The following is an 8,526-nucleotide window of genomic DNA, read 5'->3' on the forward strand; positions in this document are numbered from 1 at the left end:
GGCTGAAGCAGTTTGTATATAGGAAAACTGAGCAATGAAATCGGCTGGAATTATTTTAGAAAGCAGAAAGTGGGGTAAGAGAACGTGATAGCGATGGTGAGGTTATCAGGACACATTCTACACACATGTAGAAATATCACAAAGAAACCTCCTTATCCATCTAATGTACACTAATAAAAAAGTGATTTTTTAAATGAATAGGCCTTTTGTTTGTCACTAGTAAAAATCTGAATTTTAAGTGGTTTCTTGGATTGGTGGTTCATATTCATCATCTCATTTGATTTTAGCACCGGTCTCATCCCCAGTAGCTTTTCCAGAACTACTTCCAGAAAACTCCATGAGTTTTCCCAATTTAAACTTGGGCTTCTTATTCATTTTTATTTCTCCAGTGAAGACATGAAGTGAACACATAGACAGGCTTTTTCTATGTCTTTCCCCATGCTGTCTGGCACTCCTCTTCAAGCCATTTGTCTGCACCTCTCAGGTCATGATTTCTATCATCTGGCAGACCTGTTGATGCTAAACATAGGAGGTCTTGTGGATCTGGTTGTTGTGTTTTTACTAAAACCAACACAGAACAGATGAGGCAAATAACCATCTGCAGTCTTCACATCAACCTAAGCTTCAGTCATGGTCCGACCCTTTTTCATCGTGGTGCCCACGTTATCTGTGGTGAGATCCGTGCCGTGGAAGTTCGTTAGGCAGTTCCTGCCCTGGGCTTCCTCAGGAATTGAATTTGCTAAATACAGCATCATCATTCTGCAACTGATGAGCAAAGGCTCATTTGAGACTCCCAGTCCTTGAGGCCATTAGATGCAATTTTGGGTCCTTGAGTCCTCATGACTAGTGTTTTCCCAATACTTCTTACATTGAACACGGCTGGTGATTTCACATCATACCAATCTTTCTTAGAAAATGGATCAACCATTTTTTTCTTCTTGGCTCCTTTTTACTACCTTTTGTAAGGCCCTTGTTTTTGCCAATTACCATAGTGCTACTCAGAAAGCCAAAAGGGCTAATAACTAAAATTTTTAATAAAATAATCACAAGCATATTGTTATTGTTATTATTATTATTTTGCTGGGGCTTGAACTCAGGGCCTGGGCGCTGTCCCTGAGCCTCTTTGTGCTCAAGGTTAGTACGCTACCACTTGAGCCACTGCTCTACTTCTGGCTTTTTCTGAGTAGCTTATTGGAGATAAGAGCCACATGGCCTTTTCTGCCCAGATGGTCTTCGAACTGTGATCCTTAGATCTCAGCCTTCTGAGTAGCTAGGATTACAGGTGTTAGCCACAGGTGCTCACAAGCATATTTTGCCTAGAAGAAATTAATTCCATCTGTAAAGACACATGTGAGTTAAAAGTGAAGGGATGGAAAAGATATTCAATGTGAATACAGCACAGGAGAAAACAGAAGTATTGCTGCTGTAAGCTAGAGAGACAAAGAAGTTCATTAAATAGTAATAAAGGGTTAAACCAGCAAATGTGAATACATATGTACCCAATAGCATAGTTCCCAAATACATAAATTCAGTATTAGTGATCCTAAAGGGAGAGAAGAACTTCAATACAATAATAATAAAGAACTTTTAACAATCCCCTCCAGCAAAGGACAGTTCATCAGACAGAAAATCAATAAACACCAGAGTTATACTGCATCTTAGTTCAAATGGACCTATGGTCATCTACGGGATGCTGTATTGAACAGCTGGTGAATTTATTCTTTTCACCAGCACATGAAATAACTTCTGTATGGCTAGGTCATCTAGTAGGCCACAAAACCTTAATAAAAAATAAAATCATATTGGGTACCATTTTTTTTTACCATAATACAATAAAACTGGAAAGGAAAACTGGAAATTATCCAAAAGCATGAAGTCAAATAGTGTATTTTTTGAACAATGGATCAAAGAAGAAAGATATAACAAACTGCCTCAAAATAAATGAAAATGGAGCCCCAACATTTCAAAATCTATGCAATAAAGCAAGGCAATCATTAATGCTCATTTTCTACTGCTATGACAAGACACTCAGAAAAATCCACTTTAAAGGGGCAAAATTTATTTTGGTTCATGGTTTTAGAGTCCCTGGTTAGCTGGCTTTGCTTTTGGGCCTCCAGTAAGGAGGTGCATACATCCCTGTGACCCAGGTAGGAGGTGACCAGTAGATCTGGCAATTGTTATATTACTAATTTCTTTAGTTGGGGTAGGCAATTGGAGCAGTCATGAAAAAGCCCAAACTGCTGTAGAATGAAATACATATAGAATAAAATACATATTCATAATTTATGGAAGGAGTACTAGATTACAAAGCATAAACCATTTTTTATTTAGAAATGGTAAGAATTAAAATTTTATTTCTTTTTCTTTTTAAAATTTTATTGGAAAGGTGATATACAGAGAAGTTACAGTTTCGTAAGTCAGGTAATGAGTACATTTCTTTTGATAGGCATTGTTTAACTTAAAAATATTTTTTTTTGTTATTAAGTAGTTGTATGAAGAGGTTACAATTCCATAAGTCAGGTTATGAGTACAAAGCTTTTGACAATGTTACCCCTACCTTTGTTTACCCCTGTTTCCCCCCTCATGAATTTTATTTGCTTTCCATTCTTTCTTTTTTAATATATATTTTTTATTGTAAAGATACTGTACAGAGGGGTTACAGTTACATGAGTAAGATAATGAGTACATTGTTACCCACTTCTTTGTTTTTCCCCTTCCCTCCCTTCCCTCCCTGCCTCTCCAACTCCTCCCTCCCCCTCCCCCAAGTTGTAAAGTTCGTTTTCAACATAGTGTCTTGTACATCTCATTGTTACAATGGGTCAACCTGTATCCTTGTTTCAGCATTTTGTTATTTCCCTTCCCCTCCCCAAATTAGAAATCAAATATGGTGAAAATGAAACCTCTCATAAATTTTTAACAAGTTTTGAACACCAGAAATCCTTACTTCCATGACACTATTTAAATCATAATGATTTCTTTGGCAGTACCAATCGCTGAAGAAGGCCCAAATTGCCTCCCATTATTTTTTTTTGTATTGTGGTACTTCTGTGAGTCTCATTTTTACTCCTTGCCTTAGGTTTGTTATATGCTTTGAACTTGAAGGCCACATTTTGCTTCCTGTGCCTAATTTTTGGTGCTTTCCAAAGACTAAGAAATGTCACAGCCTTAGCTCTTCCTGTCTCAGAGTGTGTCAGTAGCCTACTCCACCCATCCAGCTCAATTCTTGGGACACAAATCCTCACCCAGGAATGTGTCCATGCCAGCCAATTTGAGTGGGCTGAGATGGAGGTATGTCTCTTGGACATGATATGATGAAGACATAAAACTTTATGCAAAAGTTTTGTTAATTAGTAAATTGAAGCCCTAGGAAAATTGGACCCAGTTACTATAAGAACCATTTCCACAAAATCACTTCCCATACTCACACAATGAGTCATGTCCTGATTTCATTTTCTCAAGCAGATAACAACTACTATTAACGACACACACATAATTCTTTCCCCCAAATGACAATTTTATTCATGTGAAAGTAAGTTACGTTTTTAAGCTAAGTCATAAAAGAAGCAGGCCAAGACATTTTGAGGAAGATATTTTCAGTCTCCTTCCTACCCCCAAAACACACACACACATACAAACAGACAGACAGACAGACACATGTACATCTACGTTAAGTAAGATTACTATTAGTATTAGATTAGTATTAAGGATCTAGAATTTAAAAGCAAACAAAGTGTAGGGAAATTATACTTTTTTTTATTACTCCAATTGAATGGGAACTCAAGAGGGAGATTGGATTCTGAAAAAAATCATGCCATAGTTCTTACATGTTTGCATTTTTATAGTAAGATGCCCACCATATTTGATTGGCTATCCTTTCCTTTAAAAATTGGTCTCCTATTTGATACATGTGCAAAAAATGTGGACTGGAGATTCATTGAATCAAGTTCTTTTGTAAACTCTGGGAGGCGAAATTAAATATAGAATGTATTTTGACAGAGGCAGAGAGTTAGAAACAATTCTGCATTAAGGCTCAAATCATTTTAATACAATCCTGTTTATGAGCTTGTAAACAGTCTTTAAGGTGGTTGGCATAGGAACTCAAGATCAATATATATTACATTCAAAATATTCTGTCATCTAAGTAGTGAGGTGGTGCCAGACAATCTCAGAACCCAGGTGAAAATGAAAGAAAGTCAAGAATAAAATCATATCTGTGTTTATTGCCTTTTCCTTTCTTTTCTACTTGTGTCCCCTCTGCTCTTCTCTCTGGCTCTACTCTCCTTTCTGCTTTTTCTTCCAATTTTCTATCATACTCCTTGGCCTACTTTTCCTTTGCACGCACGCACACACACACACACACAGATACACACACACAGATACACACACACACACACACACACACAGATGTTCAGCACTCTTCTCACATTGTGCTAAGAACACAGTGGAATTTAGGCATCTATCTCTCACTAGTCCTGTCCAGAGCCCTCTAGGATCTATATTAATTCTATCAATTCCTGTTTGTGACTGTTGCCATTAAAATCTCCATGCTCCTTCCTGGTATTTTTTGTGTGTGTGTGTGTGTGTGTGTTTGTTTTGTTTTGAGATGTCTTCCTATGTAGCCCACCTTGGTCTTGAGGTTCTCTTGTGTCATACATCTGTGTGCTGAGATTAAATTGTGGACCCATTATACTCAGCTCCAGGCCTCTTTTATCTCCCACATTCCTTTTTAAAATTAATATTTTAATTAACCCAATATTGTATCCACCACATTTCAGAACATTAGAAATTAAGAGAGGGGAAATTGTCTACACAAATGAAAGAGTAATCTTTCATAATATCAAGGATCAAAATGTCACTTGACTTCTTGATAGCTAAAGAAGATGGAACAAAATCTTAATGGATCTGTTCCTTATTGTAGGTCATTGTAGGTGATGATATGGGCTTCTGTCTGAAGAGTCATTTCTTTCATTTGTGATAACTTAAAAGTATTCTTCCTTTGACATGGCTTCTTCCTTTATTTAATCTTTAAAAAACTCACTCTTGTTAAAATTATCTTTAAGTAATTGTAAAAAGGGGTTAATCTTTTCTTAAGTCCGTTGGGAGGGGGTGTTTGGTGTTATTTCCAAATTATTTAATTTGGGTGCAAATTTCAAAATGAAAAAAGTGGCACAAAATACTTTTTTATTTTGTCATTTGTCATAACTTGGAAGTTAAATGTTTACATTGAAACAAGGGAACTGCTGCATAATAACATGTCTTAGGAAAATCTGTTTTGCCAAATTCATTTTTATGACTATTACTAAAAGAGCACTTTGAAGATATGTTTAATTCTCTGTAGAATCTCTTAATAATTTTTTTTACATATTTTTTTAGCACATTACAACTTACTGATCATAATCTTTTGTTTGGCCCAGTATAGAACATAGTAGAGTTTGAACATAGTGTATTGAATTATGTTCTGGCAAAGCCCATATCTGACCCAACTGCTTCAGACATTTTTTTTAAATTACAAAATAATGGGTTTCATTATGACATCACCCATGTGCACAGTGTACTTTGATTTTGTGCATACTCACCATGTTCCCTTCCCCAAATGATCTTGCATTGTCTTCCACACTTCTTACATCATTCTACACATTCTCAATTTGGTCACATGCCCAGTTTCTTCTGAACTCCTGACATCTTTCCATTAGACTGTGGACTCATGGAATGTCATGGCAGTTATTTAGATTTCTGTGTTGACCATTTGCTAGTTTTCAGACCCATTTCTCACTTTTCTTCTTCTAGTACAGGTGGCAGATTTCCACCAAACCCCATTGTTAGTTGTCTGCTATCTTGGTGGAGCCAACATGGTGCGAGAGGAAACAGTAGAAAAGAAAAGCCAGAGTGTTCTTCCCTTCCTTCTACTGTAGCCTCCCCCAGTGCTATGTCTCTCTTGCTCCTGTCTTCTGCTGAATGAATTTCCTTTGTGGTTTCAGCTCCCATCTGGTTCTAGTTCTTGCCAGGTGGCTTAGTTCTGGACTCTGGTATCATTACTTTCTTCTCCAACGAAATCCATGTTATAGTTCCCTACTTTGAATATCTGGGTTCTATCACTGTACTTATTTGGACTTCTCAGTTCCCACATGACTTCTGTAACCAGCTCTTTGAATAACATGAACTCCTTGGTATAAGTTCTCTTCTTCTGACTAGACCTTGAATGATATAGTTTGTTCGCTTTTCTTTCCTGACCAAAATATCCTCTGACCTAGAACTTTTCCATTGGTCTTATTTTTTCTTTTAAAAACAAACAAACAGAAGGGATGGGAAGGGGAAACAAAGGCGGAGGCTACAATGCTTGATAAGAAATGTACTCATTATCTTGCCCATGTAATTGTAACCCCTCTGTACATTACTTTCACTATAAAAAAACAAAAACAAACAACCAACCAACCACAGCTCAAGTACCACTAGACCTATATATGGGTTAGATGTGACCTTTGTGGGTGTTTTTTTTTGTTACCATTTTCTACCTGTTCTTCCATTCTTCCCAAGTCTTTAAAATTTGAATCTCATTTTATCTCATTATTTACTTTACTTTTCTCTCTTCTCTTTAGATCACTTACTTCTGGATGGTTTTAGCTACTTGTTTTTAGTATTGTTTTTATAGTATATATATCTTCTTCTTATTTTTTTTTTTTTGCTAATTTCAACACACATGAATGATTGCTCCCAACTCTATACTCTTTTTGTTTTTGAACCCCTTTCTTATTTATAATACCACTCTCTACTCCATTGTAACCACTCATTTCCTTGAGGATTTCCTAAGGCCTTCTTATCTCTAATAACTTCAACTTCTTTATAGTCTCTATTTTACATATTCCCTCCTCTAATCACTACTTCTAGTACTCTGTATTTCTAGCTCATTCTTTAGTACCAAACTGCATCACCTCTGACCCTAGCATAGGCTTCAGTTTACTCATCTTTAATTTCCCGTTCTTTCTTTAACTCCCTATTTGTGCCTATTTTTTCCTGCCATGTCAATTACTATTCATTCTTGTGCCTGCAGCCTCAAGTACTTCAAGATCCTCTCTTGCCTCATTATATTCACTTGTCAAAACCTCAACACTGATTAAAATCAATTTTCTGTCTGCTCTGCACCTAAATCTGAGCACCTGCACCCACCTGGGCCAAAACATAGCCACTTGAATCAGGAACATGACTATGAAGAGGCACTTGCTGCTGACTGATTCATAGCCATTCATTGCCAGTGTCCCAGAATTCCAGATGATTATTTTATGCCTTCTCTTTTCTCTTCCTAGCTGGTGGCAGTCATAGAAATGTGCCACTTAGATTTCCAGTTAAGATGACTTACAGGGAAGTTACCTGTGGTGGATAACCTGTGTATTGGCAGCTGCACATTGAGTTCTGGATGGCTTTCATACTATGGCCCTTCTCCTAGGATGGCTTCTAGTCAGTACTGGGGGGATATTAGCACTGGGCCATTCCTCTTTAATTTAATTTTTACTTGGGCATATTTCATTTGTTTAGTGTAGACATTCTAAGAATTGTTGTGGACTCTTAGGCTTTTCCTATCCAATGTTTTCTTCTTTCATACTTGCTAAACCTATTTTATAGTCCCTACTGTCTTTTCCCTTCTTCTCTACTATTAGCTCTTTCATATCTATTGTCATTTGCTGTTTCTATTTAGGCTAGATCTTATTCATCAGAAAGAAATCTGAAATTAGCAGAATAGATTTGCTACAAATCTCACCACCTTGTTTGTTTTCAGAGCATGAAACAGCATTTACATCTGACTTGTCCCTTATAACTATAGATTACATACACATTTTATTACCTATAGGCCAATATCACCATTTGGCTACCAGATCATATTCCAACTTAACTGGAACCCCCCCTTTTTTTCTGATACTGGGGCTTGAGCTCAGGTCCTGGGCACTGTCTCTGAGCATCTTTTGCTCAAGGCTAGCACTCTACCACTTAAGCCACCATATCATTTCTAGCTTTTTCTGAGTAGTTTTATTGGAGATAAAAGTCTCAAATTCTTTCCTGCTCAGGCTGAATTTGAACTATGATCCTCAGATATCAGCCTCCTGGTAGCTAGGATTATAGGCCAGAGCCCAATGCCCAGCTATGACCTGAAAATTAGCCAGTAAATTTCTGCCTGGCTTAAGCCTCTCTTTTGCACATCATCAGTCTCTCCTGTGCTCTATTGTTCTGACCAAACATGCATCGTGTCTTCTACATTAAGAAAAATATTATCTCTTGATTCCACTGCTTCTTCTCTTTGCACACACATTTATCTCTTTTTTTTGTCAATTGACTTCTTTATTGTTCAATAAGTATTTATTATCATGCTTCTTACTATTAGTGTCATTTTTAACTACAGAAAATAATTCAAATGCTTTGGCATAAAAGCTCATGCATTTATAGTAATGTCCATTTCTCTAATTTTCTCTTTTTCCTTTGTCAGTTTCTTTCCTATGATTTTAGCTCTATTTCAAGTGATTGTCTAGCCTTCATTGA

The 8,526-nt window shown here is 36.8% G+C and overlaps 1 pseudogene; it reads right to left on the reverse strand.

Moving 5' to 3' along the window:
* Positions 1-234: 234 nt before the first annotated feature.
* Positions 235-990, reverse strand: LOC105991460 (annotated as a pseudogene).
* Positions 991-8,526: the final 7,536 nt, after the last annotated feature.

The sequence above is a fragment of the Dipodomys ordii genome, unplaced genomic scaffold, assembly GCF_000151885.1.
Source record: "Dipodomys ordii isolate 6190 unplaced genomic scaffold, Dord_2.0 Scaffold73, whole genome shotgun sequence".
Classification (NCBI taxonomy): domain Eukaryota; kingdom Metazoa; phylum Chordata; class Mammalia; order Rodentia; family Heteromyidae; genus Dipodomys; species Dipodomys ordii.